This window comes from Balaenoptera physalus, assembly GCF_965194825.1.
Source record: "Balaenoptera physalus genome assembly, chromosome: 6".
NCBI lineage: Eukaryota > Metazoa > Chordata > Mammalia > Artiodactyla > Balaenopteridae > Balaenoptera > Balaenoptera physalus.
The window spans coordinates 33,625,406-33,641,903 of NC_138885.1; the positions used below are offsets into that span (position 1 = coordinate 33,625,406).

Here is a 16,498-nt window from a genome sequence, read left to right on the forward strand (position 1 = left end):
GGAAGTTTTGTCTCGGCTCTCATTTCCCAGTCTTTGTAGTTAGGGATATTAGCCTTGTATCTGGGATATGTGTTCTCACATTGTCTCTTAGTTGGCAATTTGGGTTTTGACTTTGCTTATGGTAATATTTATTATGCAAAAGTTTAAAAAAATTTTCTTAATAGTCATATTGGTCTCTCTAATTTATTGCATTTGGAAATTCAGTCATGTTCTTTTACACATCCAGTTTAAATATAACATGGTTTCTCCTAGTGTGTGCCTAATTTTGTTTTTATATTTGAATCTTTGATCAATTTACACTGTGTTCTTATATATGGTGTGGGGAATGGATCTAATTTTATCTTTTCCCAAAAGTCTTTCCAGTGTTCCAGTGCCATTTATTAAAAAAGCTCTCTCTTTGACCCTGTAATTGAGGTACCATCTTTATCGTGTATTAGATATCTATATATAGTTGGGTCTCTTACTGGACTTCTATTCTTTTTGTCTATTTATAAGCCAGTCCCTCACTATTGTAATTAGAGGGGCTTTGCTAACATAATTTAATACCTGATTGGGTAGTCCTTTCTTATAACTATTCTTTTTCTGTATTTCCTAGCTTACTTGAAAGATAATCATTCCTTATAAAATGTATGATCAATTTGTCTAGCTCAATAAAACTAGCTCATTGGAATTTTTCTTGTGATTATATTACATTTGTAAATTAACATAGGAAGAACTAACATTTTTTAATAATATATGTCCCTTTATTTTTTAATACTGAAATATATTTGATATATAACATTATATTAGTTTCAGGTATACAATATAATGATTCAATATCTGTGTATATTGCAAAATAATCACAATAAGTTTAGTTAACATCCATCACTGTACATTGTTACAGAAATATTTTTCCTTGTGATGGGAAGTTTTAAGATCTACTCTCTTAGCAACTTTCAAATAGTACAGTATTATTATTAACTATAGTCACCATGCTGTACATTATATCCCCATTATTATTTATTTTAAAACTGGATGTTTATACCTTCCTTCACCCATTTCTCCCCTCACTTTCCACCTCTGGTAACCACCAATCTGTTCTCTGTATCTATGAGTTTGGTTTTTTGTTTTGTTTTGTTTTAGGGTCCACATATACGTGAGATCATATGGTATTTGTCTTTCTCTGACTTATTTTACTTAGCATATTGCCTTCAAGGACCACCCATATTGTTGCAAATGGCAAGATTTCATTCTTTTTATGACTGAATAATATTCCATTATATATATGTAACATATTATATTATACATAAAATATAAAATATAGATAGATCGATACACAGAAGTAGAATTGCTGGATTATATGATAGTCCTACTTTTAATTTTTTGAGAAACCTCCCTACTGCTTTCCATAGTGACTGCACCAAATTTACATTCCCACCAACAGTGCACAAAAGTTCACTTTTCTCCACATCCTTGACAACATTTGTTGTTCTCTGTCTTTTTGATGACAGCCATTCTGACAGGTGTGAGGTGATATCTTATTGTGGTTTTGATTTGCATTTCTCTAATGATTACTGATGTTGAGTGGCTTTTCATGTACATGTTAGCATGTACCTGTTGGCCATCTATATGCCTTCTTTGAAAAAATACCTATTCAGATTTTCTGCCTATTTTTTATTTGGATTGCTTGTTTTTTTGCTATTAAGTTGCATGTGTTCTTTATATATTTTGGCTATTAACCCCTTATTAGATACATGGTTTGTAAATATTGTTTCCCATTCAGTAGGTTGCCTTTTCATTTTGTTGATGGTTTACTTTTCTGTGCAGAAGCTTTTTAGTTTGATGTAGTCCAACTTGTTTATTTTTGTTTTTGGTGTCAAATCCAAAAGTCATGGTCAAGACTTATGTCAACTCCTATTTTTTTTTTTTTTCCCTAGGAGTTTTATGGTTTCAAGTTTTACATTCAAATCTTTAAATCATTTTGAGTTAATTTTTATATATGGTGTAAGAAAGTGGTCCATTTTCACTCTTTTGCAAGCTGCTGTCCAGTTTTCCCACCACCATTTATTGAAGAGACTGTCCTTTCCCCACTGTATATTCTTGGCTCCTTTGTTGTAAATTAATTGACCATATAGATGTAATTTTATTTCTGAGCTCTCTCTTTTTATAATATAGGTGGAGGTTTATTTGTGTGCTCTCCATTCTGTTCCATTGATCCATGCATCAGTTTTTCTGCAAGTACCATACTGTTTTGCTTACAATATTTAGGTAATATAGTTAGAAATCAGGAAACATGATACCTCCAACTTTGTTCTTCTTTCTCAGGATTGCTTTGGCTATTTGGAGTCCTTTGTGGTTTCATATAAATTTTAGGATAGTTTGTTCTATTTCTGTGAAAAATACCGTTGGAATTTTGATAGAGATTGAATTGAATCTATAGATTGTTTTGGGTGGTATGGACTTTTTAATAATATTAATTCTTCCAGTCCATGAGCATGGAATATTTTTCCATTTATTTATGTCTTCTTCAATTTCTTTTATTAATGTCTAATAGTACATTATACAGGTCTTTCACCTCATTGGTTAAAATTTTTCCTAGGTATTTTATTCTTGTTTATGCAATTGTAAATGGAGTTTGCTTTCTTAATTTAATTCCTGATAGTACAAAGAACTAACATTTGATGTTGAAAGATCATAATTAAAAGCAAGGGATATCTTTTCATTTGTATCAAATCGATTTTTTTAAAGATTTATTTATTATTTTTTTTAATTTTATTTTTTGGCTGCATCGGGTCTTAGTTGCGGCATGAGGGATCTTCATTGAGGCATGCGGGATCTTTCGTTGTGGCACACGGGCTTCTCTCTAGTTGTGGTGTGTGGGTTTTGTCTTCTCTAGTTGTGGCGTGAGTTCCAGAGCGTGTGGACTCTGTAGTTTGCAGCATGCAGGCTCTCTAGTTGAGGCGTGTGAGCTCAATAGCTGTGGCACACGGGCTTAGTTGCCCTGTGGCATGTGGGATCTTAGTTCCCTGACCAGGGATCATACCCTCATCCCCTCTATTGGAAGGCGGATTCTTTACCACTGGGCCATCAGGGAAGTCCCTCAAATCTATTTTTGTGTCTATTAGTGTTTTATAGTTTTGTTTATAGGGATTTTGAACAACTCTTAAGTTTTTTTTTAAGTATTTTATATTTTTGTTGCTACTGTAGATGTTCTGTCATCTGTTGAATTCACTAAGTAGTTAACAGAAAATGCTATTGATTTATATATATTAATTTTATAGTTTGTAACTTGCTGAATTCTTTTATTATTTGAGTCTTTTTTATCATTTATTTTCTAGTCAGTTTCAAATATAATATCATGTTATAAGTAAACACAGAGAGTTTTAGATCTTCTGTTCTAATATCATGACTCTCATTGTTTTCTCTAGTCTAGTGTATTGAATTCAGAAAAATATTAAATAGTAGTGAAGACAGTGAGCATTCTTCCCTTTTTCAAATCTCATTGAGAATGCCTCCAGAATTTCCCCATTAAGTAAGATTCTGGTTTTAAGATTGAGATATCTGTTAGTTTTTATTACTGCTATAACAAATTATCACAAACTTAGTGGCTTAAAACAACACCTTTATTATTTCACAGTTCTGGAGGTCAGAAGTCTGGAATGGATCTCACTGGAATAAAATTAAGTTCTCAGGAGGCTGCTTTATTCTGGAGGCTCTAGTGGAGAATCTGGTTGCTTGCCTTTTCCAGCCTCTAAAGACTGTGTTCTCTGTCTGGCAGTGTAGTTTCTTCAGATCTTGTCTGAAAGATTTCCCTGACCCACACTCTCTTGTACAGCTTTTTCACTTGTAAGGAACCTAGAGATTACACTGGGGCCACCAAGATAATCCAGGGTCATTTTCCCTTTTGAAGAATCTTAATTAAATCACATATGCAAAATACCTTTAGGTTCTGAGAATTAAAGTATGGACCTTTTGGGGGAGTGGTATTCTCCCTGTCACAAGTGTGTGTGTGTGTGTGTGTGTGTGTGTGTGTGTGTGTGTGTGTGTGTGTGTCTGTGTGTGTGTAATTAATCATATTCAGGCTGTATCCATCCATTCCTGTTTTTGTCCAGAGTTTGTGTTAGGAATTAATATTGAATTCTGTCAAAGGCTTTTTGAGTGTCATTGCAGATGATCATATTATATTTTTCTTTGAACCTATTGATATGGTGAATTATATCAATATATTTTTGAATACTGAACCATTTTTTCATTTGTAATATATACTCCAGTTTGTCATTTTCTTTCTTTCTTTCTCTTTTTGCTCTTTTTAATCTCATTGAGATATTATTATACTTTCTTTATAAAAATGATGTGGAAGTTTTCCTTGATTTTCTATGTTCTAAACAATTAATATAGCTTTGGGACCATCTGGTCACTAGAAGTTTGGTAGAATTCCTTTGTGAATCCAGCTGGACCTGATGATTTGTTGTGAGGTATTTCTTTGAAAACTTTCTATATTTTTTTCTATGGCGACTAATCTGTTCATACTAGGAATAATTTTGATAGACTATATTCTTAAGAGAAATGACTCATTCCTCCAGATGTTCAAATTTATTTATATTGGTTGGTGTATATCCTGTACAAAGAGTTATTTATCCTGTGTCATTTTTTATTTTTATGTATGTGTGCTTTCTCTCTTCAGTTTTTTTTTTTAATAAATTTATTTATTTATTTATATTTTTATTTTCGGCTGTGTTGGGTCTTCGTTTCTGTGCGAGGGCTTTCTCCAGTTGCGGCGAGTGGGGGCCACTCTTCATCGTGGTGCACGGGCCTCTCACTGTCGCGGCCTCTCCCGTTGTGGAGCACAGGCTCCAGACGCGCAGGCTCAGTAGTTGTGGCTCACGGGCCTAGTTGCTCCATGGCATGTGGGATTTTCCCAGACCAGGGCTCGAACCCGTGTCCCCTGCATTGGCAGGCAGATTCCCAACCACTGCACCACCAGGGAAGCCCCTCTCTTCAGTTTTGTTTAAAATAATGGTTTGTTTATTTGGTTGACCAAAAAAAACCCCACAAAAAACAGGATTTTACTTTATTGTTTTTATGTTATCTACATTATTTACTTCTTTATGTTTACTTTGTGTTTATTTTAGTTCTTTTTCTAGGTTTTTAGATAAGGTGTTTAATTAATTTATCTTTATTCATATTGACATGCATGTTTAGGGTTATCAATTTTCCTCTGATATCTGCTTTAAATGGATCCCATAGATTCTGAACATGTAGTGTTTTTATTTATCATCATTTTATTTTAAAATTTTTATAGATACTTTTTCTTTTTCCTCTTTCACCCAAGATGTGTTTGATGGAAGATATTTTAATTTCCAGATAGGAAAGGCTTTTTGTTTTGTTTTTGTTTATTTTTAATTTCTAGTTATTTGCATTGTAAGCAGATTGCTGTTTATAATACTTCTACATTATAGAACCTACTGATGTTTTCTTTGTGTTATAATCTGTTATCAGTCTTTATGAATGCTCTATGTTCAATTAAGAAGAAGGTATATTCTCTGTTACCGGTGTGAATTGTTTGATGTTTTTGTACTTATTGATTATACCTTGTAGGTTTTTTATATCTTTCCTTATATTTTGTCTGCCAAGCCTGACTTATATTGAAAATGGTTGTTAAATTCTCCTATTATTAGTGTGTTTCTTTTTCTCCTGTATCTTCTATATTTTTTCTATACATGGCTGTTGGTATAATTTGGTGCTATATCTTCATTGTAGAATGTAGCTTTTTAGCATTATAAAGTATCCTTATTTGCTTCTTCTAATCTTTTTGACTAATTTTACTTTGCCTGATATTAGGATTACAACATGTGCATTATTACTGTTTTCAATTTCCTGAAAAATATTTTTCTATCCCTCTATATTTAGCCTTTTTAATCATCACACTTTAGGTATGTCTCATATTCAGCATCAGTGTGGAGTTGGGTTTTGCTTCCTGAGTCAATGTAAACATTAAATTTCTTATAATAAATGAATTAAGTTTATTCACATTTGTGGACTTGACTTATGTTTCATCTCATTTTGTCATATTATCTTAGATTGAGTTGTGGTATATATAATATCATATTTGCTGTGTTTTTGGTGTATAGCTTTTACTTTTAAATATTTTTTGGTGCATTCTAATTTTAGGGTTTATCTTTGTATTAAAACTTTTTATAGTGCTCTTCACTCCCATTTTTCTAATCTAATTTATTATAATATGTTATATCAGTTTTAAATGACTCCCAACTAAGGGCTTTAATTTAATTTAATTTAATTTTACCTTTTTTCTCTCTCTTATCCTTTCATCTTTTAGGTGAATTCTTTCTACTTGTCAGAACATGTAGTGTTTATATATTATTCTACCCATGATCCCACTCTCATTGTAGTCTTAGCTTTACAGTTATATATATGAAATGTTTAAGGTCAGTTCTTTTGCCACAGTTTTACAAGTTGTCTTTGGTTGGATGAAGCTCAACATCCAGTAGATTCCTATGTAAAGTCACAGTGTACAGTATTTCCTGAATTTGGTAGACTAAAAACTATCTGAAGAACTGCTTAGCAGGATATAATATTCTTAGTTCACATTTTCTCTTTACTTTTCTTGAAAATTGCTACTCCAGTGTAGCCTTGATTTACATGTTGTTTTTGAGAAGTCTGTTGCCAGTTAATTTTTTGGTAGTTATAAGTTATTTCATCTTTTTGCCTGAAAACCTGATTGTTTATCTTTAAAGTTTAATGGTTTTACTAGTATGTGTCTTGGAGTTGATTGTTCTGGGTCAGATTTCCAGGGTACCTGATGGGTCCTTTAAATGTATTGATTCCAATCTTCTTTTATTTTTGGAAAGGTTTTTTGGGGGGTTATATTTGTAAACATTAGCTTTTTCCAGTGTATTGACTTCTTTTTTCCCAAGTATATCTAATATGTGTGTTGGACATCTCTGCCTATGTTCCTACTTTCTCTGACACATTTTACTTCCTTGTTTCATCTTATTTCTCTTTGTTTTTTCCCCCCTACTTTCCTTCAGTACCCTATATTATGTTTTCATTTGAATTTGTTCTTTCTTGGGCATCTTGTAATTCGGTATTCATTTTTAAATGATTTTTTTCCTTCTGTGTTCTTCCTGAGTTCAGTGAATTCTCATTTTGTGTCTTCTTGTTTTAAATCCATTGTGGTCTTAGTTTTTGTATTTCTGATTCAAGTTAGGTTGTTTTTTTTTTAATATCTTTCAATGTTTATTTGAGGATATTTACTGCAGTTTCACGTGTTGAATGACAGTATTTTTCTATCAGTACTTTGTTTCTGGTTGTTTAGAGGAAATTTCTAACCAGCAGAAAATCTTTCACACTTTCTGATTTTTTGTTGTAGCTTTGAATGGATGTAGTCTGCTTTATTTCTGTTTTCATTCATTTCTTGAACACAGTTCCTATTTCAAAAACGTCCTCTTCTGTGAGTACTGCCATCTTTTGTGACGTGTCATTTATGGACCTTATTTCTTGTAGTGGTGGTGGGGAACGATTGGTGTGCCTTTTTTTTTTTTTTTAATGTGGACCATTTTTTTAAAGTCTTTATTGAATTTGTTACAATATTGCTTGTTTTATGTATTGGTTTTCTGGCCGCAAGGCATGTGGGATCTTAGCTCCCTGACCAGGGATCAAACGCGCACCCTCTGCATTGGAAGGAGAAGTCTTAACCACTGGACCACCAAGGAAGTCCCAGATGTGTCTTATTTCACCTTTGTTTGTATAGGATTCTTAATTTCCTCCACTATTTCCTTCCTTTCCTTCACTGTGTCAGCTCTATAGACTACCAGCCATCCCCTCTATATATGATTATCCTCCAAAAGTATGCTTCTCCAAGACTGCCACTTCCAGTCCTGCACACTTTCAAGGCCCTCCTCTGTATGTGTGCTAGGACTACCAATTTCTGACGTGTATTGTGTGTTTTGAAGTTTGGTGAACTTACTTTTTCTGGAAAAGATTTGTCTGTGATTCATCTAAGTGTTTAACTCCTCTGCAGTCTTTTTTTTTTTTTTTTTAATTGAAGTATAGTTGATTTACAATGTTGTGTTAGTTTTAGGTGTATGGAAAAGTGATTCAGTTATACACATGTATATATATATATTTTTTCAGATTCTTTTCCTTTATAGGTTATTACAAAATATTGAGTATAGTTCCCTGTGCTATATCCTTGTTGTTTATCTATTTTATATATAGTAGTGTGTACCTGTTAATCCCAAACTCCTAATTTATCCCTCCCCGCCCCTTTCCCCTTTGGTAACTATAAGTTGTTATCTGTGTCTGTGGGTGTATTTCTGTATTGTATATAAACTCATTTGTATCCTTTTTATTTAGATTCCACATATAAGTAATATCATATGATATTTGTCTTTCTCTGTCTGGCTTACTTCACTTAGTATGATAATTTCTGTAGTAATTTTTATCAGACTCTTTTAGGATGCCTCTCCTCTACTTTCCACACCCAGTAAATTACATCTGAAGGAGGTCAGCGGGTAGTCTGTTAGAATGTTTTTCTACTTACTTGTGATCTGAAGGGGTGTGTGTGTGTGTGTGTGTGTGTGTGTGTGTGTTTCTCTTTACCCAGTAATGGTGAACACAAGGGTAATGTGTGGTTTGTTTTACTCTTATTATTTTTAGGGAGGTAATGGCGGTAGGAGAAATTCAGAGTCAGGCAACTGCCAATGTTCTCCAAACCTGAAAATCAAGATAGGCTTTTTTTTTTAAATGCAACTTTCAGGTCTTATAAATTTGAGTCTCTAACAAGAAGAGCTCTCACATGGATTAACTGTAAACATAATTTTGGCCTAAAAGACAGAGAAATTTAATTTTAGTCTTGGCCATTCTGTATTTTTTTTGCTGTGTGCCCATTAGAAAGTCACATAACATTTTTGAGCATCAGTGTACTTCTCTATAAATTGAAGGTAGCAGATAAGACCTTCAAATGTTTGCTGATATTGCTTTCATCTCTAGGCATTCACAAATATGTATCAACATGTCATTCTTAGTACTCTAAGAAATTTGGAGAAGCTAGAATCCCTTTTATTCTGAGACTTATACTGCATTTTAAATCTCTATTGAATAATGTTTTCTGGTAACAGGAAATGAGCACAATACTAAAAGCATTCCATTTTGATATAATATCACTCTCAAGGATATTTCTTCTCAAGAATGTAATATGTCAGTATATCTGTGCTCTTATCTGTTTATCCACAGAAAAATCTCTCTATCCTACAGAAGCAACTGAACAGCATATTTAAAGTATAATTTCATATTGCTATTTTAGCTTTAGTGCATGATTTTAGTTTTATTATCTATTGAACAATTTAAAATGGTATAAATCAAAATAAGACATTAAGAGGCATTTTATTTTATTTTTTTAATATTTATTTATTTTCTTTATTTTTTTGGCTGTGTCGGGTCTTAGTTGCGGCATGTGGGATCTTTCATTGTGGTGCACGGTCTCTTTGTTGCAGCACTCGGACTTCTCTCTAGTTATGGCGTGCGGGCTCCAGAACACGTGGGCTCTATAGTTTGTGGCACGTGGGCTCTCTAGATGAGGTGCACGGGCTCAGTAGTTGTGGCATGCGGGCTTAGTTGCCCCGCGGCGTGTGGGATCCTCATTCCATGACCAGGGATTGAACCTGCATCTGCTGCATTGGAAGGCGGATATACTATTGGACCACCAGGGAAGTCCCAAGGGGCATTTTAATAGCTCAGTTTTATTTTATTGAGAATTAGAAGGAAAAAGTTTGTATATCTCAATCAGAGGCCCCCATTAGTTATAAATTCTAACCTAATATAAATATTTTTTGTCAAATAAGACATAAATTACCTCAGGCTACTTTGTCCACGAAGGGAGTTTAGGAAAGGAAACTCATAATCCTCCAGCTAAAATTTCTCAGTAATCCTTAATATTTTTCTTGGTAATTTTAAATTATTCATTAAATTTTCAAAATTGTCTTCCAGAAAAAAATTTTAAAACTCACCTTTTTTTCAAATGTCTTCACTTGCTGAATCATGTATATAGTAGGCAGCTTACTTTTAGTCTTGTTTCTAAAGCAGCCAGGGATTTCACGTAAACCTTGGTATGTGCATGTTTTCCTTTTTCAAGTTATTATTCTTTTTTTTCTCAGATATTCCTATTAGGTTGACTTATGGCAGAAAAATGCTACCACTTTGCAATCAAAATCATTTAAATAAATAGCATATATTATATTTGATTTCCCAAATCTATTCTCTTTTAAGCCTATCTAGGTTCTGGTTCTTTTCTCTTCATTTCACCTTTCACATTTTATTCCCTAGTGTTATTTTCATGGTGTGATCTTGCAATCTTTCTCTAAGTTAGAATATGTAAGCTCTAGAAGCAACTGTTCCCTTGTTATTATGCTATAATTTGGGTAAGCTGCTACCATATGGATAGCAGTATTTTTGCTAAATAGTTGGAATAACTGTACTTTTGAATGACCCACAGTTTTATAAAGGTTGCTAAAGTACTTTCTTAGTTAGTTGCAATTTTACTTCTATAAAAATAACTTTTTAACTGTAAAGCACATTTTGCAAGTACTAAATTCTATAAACAAATATTACATAATTTAGAACAAGTATAATGGAAATGAAAATTCTTTCACTATTCAAAACTTTACTCATCCATTTTTAATTACTTCTAACCAGTATTTTTTTCCATGCGTAGGGCAGATTTAGCTCTGTAGGAATTTGTTTATTTATAGATTAGATCATTATGTGCTTTCACAAAGCTTTTTGTCAAAGAACTTTTTAGGTTTCTGGCTAAAGAAGGCAACTGAACATAATCATTTATTACTGCTGTATTCTGGAACCCCACTTAAATAACAGTAAAGGAATAAAAAAGGCATGAACTCTCAAGGACAAATATAATAGAAAGGATATAATAGCTAAAAGGAAATGTCAACGAATTTTGGGAGCTGGAAAGTAGATGAATGAGTGGTAGTTTACCTAGCAGAGTAGAAAAAGCTGAATGCTCCCCTTCAGTTGGAAGATCTGCAAGAAGCAAATCAGTTTACATGACACAGCTGTACCAGACACAGACCCATTTGCCTATCACATTTTTGCCTCTTTCACAGCACATAGAAAGATATTTCACTGTCCTCTTTGCACTTATATTGGAGCCATTTGACTGAGATCTGACCGATACAATGTGGACAGAAGTAACATAAGCCATATCTAGGGTAAAAATCATAAATCACTTTGGGCCATCCTCCTGCTCTCTCTACCTTTCTACCTAATGGTGAACTTGGAAGCCATGTATTCTAGATGGTGAATTTTTAAGATGGATACAAACCTTAAGTCTTCAGGTAGAAAAGAGCTTTCTAAGAGGGCTGAATAACCTGCATCAAAGTCTTTGTGAAGGGAAAATGAACACGTATTTTGTTAAACCATTGAGATTTCAGGGTTTATTTGTTACCATAGTATAGCCTATTCTGTTCTAGTACAAGATTCTTGGAAGGTTTAAGAATTATAGCTAGTAGTAAGCAACTCTGATGAAAAATGTGTTCAATGTGCCTAAAAATTACTCCCTTACCTGCAGAACATAGTGTGTGAAACATCATCCTGTGAACATGCAGGTTAAGTGAAAATCTGTCCATAGTTTGTGAGAGTGTCCTGACAGCTCTTTCTCCAATCAGTTTTCATAAAGCTGACAGCCAGCTCTATACACATAGTGCAAGAGATAGGAGAATTCTTATCTTAGGAAAAAGGTGAACTAAAGAATAAAGATAGATGGAGACCAACATTTGAGGGTCTCCAATAAAATGGTCTGAGTTCCGCATAATCAGCCAACAGAAATGTTTACCATTTGATGAGACCCACCTGTGATCAAAGAGCTTCCAATCTGTGCTTGTGGTACTTCATTCATTCTAATCCATAAGAGCAAAGATCATGAAAGTAAAAAAAAGGTTACATTTAATATTGTCAAAGATATTAAATATTCATTCATGAAACAAAAGCAGGGTAATATTAAAAATAAATAAGTAGGAAATAAGAAAGAAATATTGGGCATTAAAAATTTGCAAAATATGTTTGCAAAATAATAAATTTGAAGATGATAATTTTGAGGAAATCTCTTTGAAAGAAAAGAATACTGAAAATAGGGGGGAAAATCAGAATTATATAGGTTAAACAAAAAGGACAAATGTGTTTAATGTTGATGTTTCCAAAATAGGAGGTCCTTCCTATAAAATGCAGTACATGAAAATATATATCAAATTGACCGATGAGCTAAATATCAAATTGGAAATATAAAACTTTTCTAGAAGAAAAAATATGAGAGCACAACTTATGACATTGGGATAGGGGAAAAAATCTTGTTTGTGGTACAAAAAGCACAAACTATAAAGGGAAAGACTGAAAAACAAACTAAAATGTTATGTACCACAAAAAGACACTATAAACAAAATTAAAAGTAAAATTATGGGAAAAGTTATTTGTAGCATATAGAGAAAACAACAGGTTACTATAAAGAATCTGTGAGCTTCCCTGGTGGCGCAGTGGTTGAGAATCTGCCTGCCAATGCAGGAGAGACGGGTTCGAGCCCTGGTCTGGGAGGATCCCACATGCCGCGGAGCAACTAGGTCCGTGAGCCACAACTACTGAGCCTGTGCGTCTGGAGCCTGTGCTCCGCAGCAAGAGAGGCCGCGATAGTGAGAGGCCCACGCACCGCGATGAAGAGTGGCCCCCGCTTGCCGCAACTAGAGAAAGCCCTCGCACAGAAACGAAGACCCAACACAGCCAAAAATAAATAAATAAATAAATTTATTTAAAAAAAAAATGAATGTACATTATCTGCATTTATCAATGTGGATAGATCTAGAAGTCATAATATTAAGTGAGGAAAATAATTTCCACAGTAATATGTATAACAAAATAATATTTAAGTAAAACTTGTAAAAACATGCAAGACAATGAATGCTATTTGGGAAGATGTACATATTTAGTTAAAGTATAGAAATGTGGTGGAGCATAATAAAAATCAATTCCAGGATAGTGGCTGTGTCTGGGGAAGTGAGATGGAACTGGGATTGCAAAAGACACAGGGAATTCACCTGAATTTATAATTTTTTATTTATTTAATGAAATCTGAAGTAAATGTTAGTCTTTGCTAGTAAAGTATGGGAGTGTTTATTACAATACTTTTCTGAATGTTTGAGGTATTTAATACTATTTTAAAGTGGTAATTGAAGTGTTAATGAAATGAGGGTATTTTTCTGTTGATTTTTATCTTTTAAGAGCTATGTCCTTATTTTGTATGTAAAGAGATTTCCTTACATTTCCAGAGGAAGTAACAATAACTAGAGTTATTTTTTTTTTTGCCGTGTCTCTTTTTTTTTTTTTTTTAAGCATCTTTATTGGAGTATAATTGCTTTACAATGGTGTGTTAGTTTCTGCTTTATAACAAAGTGAATCAGTTATACACAGAGTTATTTTTGGTTTCAAAGATTTCCTTTACAGTTGAATACTTGTGAAGTAATTTACAAATGACAACATACTCTATGAATCTCAAGGAGATTTAATTACCGTAGCTTCTCTTTTTTTTAAAGATAAATCAACACTATGTCTGTTTTATTAAAAAGGCATACCACCTTCTGTGGAAAGATTGAGTCCCAATTCTGTGTATAGGCAGGAATGTTTGTTTTAGGCTTTAGTTTATAAGGTGATTCTACTTGAAATGAAGGGTACCGTAACTCTGGGGAGCTAAGTAGATCACATTTTATTATTCTTTTTTTCTTTTTCTGCAAATAATGAAACTAAGTAGCCATGAGACTAAGGTCGTGCTAATGTATTGTGATGCAAATTTCAGGACACATATTTCTGATTCACCATTTAGTGCTTATTCCACTATTTCGTTAAAAAGAAATCTCAGTGATCACATTAGACCAGGGCCCTATGTCATACCTTTTATTATTATTATTTTTTTAACCAAGGAGGCAAGTTAATAAAAATAACTTTTAAAATAAGTAAATATGTAATTAGTGGAACATATGCCCTTCCTAATTCCAAGAATTAGGAGCCCTTTTCAAAATTACAAAAGCCTTGATTAATCCCTGCAACTCCATGCAAGTACTTGTACTGTTGGAGTCTTACCCCTTCTTCTGGTCCAATAGGAAAAGTCAGTTTGGGAAAGATGAGAGTGACAGCTAGGAAATGGTAAGAACCAAACCACTACTTCTGTAGACAGAGAACTGTATAGTATGGGATCTTCTTTAGGAAAGGAAGAAGAAAATCCTTCTGAGAAATTAAAACTCCTTATCTAAAAACATACACAAATTAAAAACTTTATTAAAGTTCTGTTTTCGTTTGCCAGGGCTACCTTAACAAAATACCACAGACTGTAACTTAAACAACAGAAATTAACTTTGTCATAGTTCTGGAGGCTGGATCAAGTGTCAGCAGGGTTGGTTTCTTCTAAGTCCTCTCTTTGGCTTGTAGATCATTGTCTTCTCTCCAAGCCTTCTCATACTCTTCCTCTGTGTGTGTCTGTGTCCTAATCTCTTCTTATAAGGACACCAGTCATACTGGATTAGGTGCCACCCTAGTGACCACATTTAAAAGACTATCTTCACTTACAGATACATTCTGAAGTACTGGACGTTAGGACTTTGACATATGAATTTGAGAGGGGCATAACTCAGCCAATAATAATTTCTGAAATGTCAAAACTGAGAAACTTGTTGATTAACAGCTTTCTGTTATATCATAAACCAAAAATAGGTGGGCCTTCCCTCTTTCCTCCACATCGTACAGTGATGATACATTATGATGTATGTGGGGCATTTTCAAGAGAGGTTCTTCCTATTTTGTCTTGATCCCAGGCCCCCCAAATATCTAATTGGAGTGAGTGATGGTAATGAGGTATACCTTGCTTTTTTCATTTTGAAGAGGATAATATGATCTGAATAGACTTTTAAAAAATATTGGACCAAAGGTTTATCTTATATCATTGTGAAATTTGAAAGCCTTACTAATCCTCTATGGCTTCATGATGAATATCAGTATGGAAATCTCACTATATTTTACTCATCACTGTGGCCAAATATGAACATATTTCATTCTCCCCTACACACTGTCTACTATAATCCGTTTCTGTTGGTGGCTCCCTTAATCTACATACTTTCCCAAGTCAGAAATTTGGAAACATTTTAATACTTCTCTCTTTTTAAACACATACAAAGGAACTATTGCCAAACCCTGTGTATTATTCCACCAAGTTTCATAGGCTCAATTTTGGAAGTCAGTGTTTGAACACTGACCCTTTCTTTGATTTACATTCCTGTCAAAATTATCCTTTTCTTCCCCAAAGTAATGGATGCCTTTGACTGAATAAGGGAAATACTAACAATGACAAAGTGAAAAAAAGAAAAAAATGCCAATAATACTTAAAATATTGTCTCCCTACATGAGTCTGATTTTCTCCCTTTAAAATTATTTAATGCTCAATTAAATCCAAATTCCTTAGCCTTTGCAGAAATCCCTTTTGAAGAACTACATACCTAATATTTATCCACATTCCTCTTTGAACTTTGTGTGTCATAAATGGACACATTTATGACAATTGACAAGTTGGCTTTTACTTTCCCCCATTGGTGTGCTTGTGAATATTTGACCACCAGTTTTGGGGGTTGAAAGGGTCAGGGTAGGGTAAAGGGACTTGATTTATGGCATTTGCTAGTTTCTATAGTGTAAATACTTCCACCATGGCTAATTTTAAGCTACTTACATGAAATCAACAGGCTTGCAAAATTCCTGAAAATTTTACAGTTGGTCCTTGTTAAACAGTAAATCCTTGTGTGTCCTTGGACAAATTTTATCTCAGGGCTTCAAATATGCTACTTCCTTGAGTTAAAATAGTCTTCTTTCCGTGCCTGAGAAGTTCCCATTAATCTTTTAAAATGCAGCTCAGATGTCCTTCTGTCTTAGAACCCGCCTCACCCCTACCCCCAGCTTTCCCAGGTGGTCTATCACTGCCTCATCAATTTTTCTCCTCATCATTGTAAGTGCTTTTATGTTGAATTCATCACACTATCATGTTATCTTATCTTTTTATTTATCTGTTTTCCAATTACATTGTTAGTATTTGAAAGCACTTCAGTTTTGCAGATGAGGAAATTGATGCACAGAGCCTAACAGTATGGAGAAACATAATATCACATTTATTTATTTTTTAATTGCTCAGTATTTAAAAGAATGGACAGAATAATACTCGAAAGCTTACATTTACCTTTCTTTGACCTTAGACAAATGATTTAGCCTTCCTGACCTTAAGTATTGTCATCTACAAATGGACATAATAATATGTATACTCACAAGACTGTTGTAAGAAAGTGCCTGTGAAGTACAGGACCGTGTGTGACACCTAGGAACCACTGAACGAAAGGTAACTATAGGCTGTATCAGAGGTGAAAGCACATGAGAAGAACCTCCACTAGCTCTGATGATGCTTTGGACA

At 33.7% G+C, this 16,498-nt stretch overlaps 1 protein-coding gene across 4 annotated transcripts in view; it reads left to right on the top strand.

The window, feature by feature from the left end:
• THSD7B (thrombospondin type 1 domain containing 7B) overlaps positions 1-16,498 on the top strand; it is a 1,195,438-nt gene that overhangs the window by 632,383 nt on the left and 546,557 nt on the right. The gene's annotated exons all lie outside the window — the stretch shown is intronic.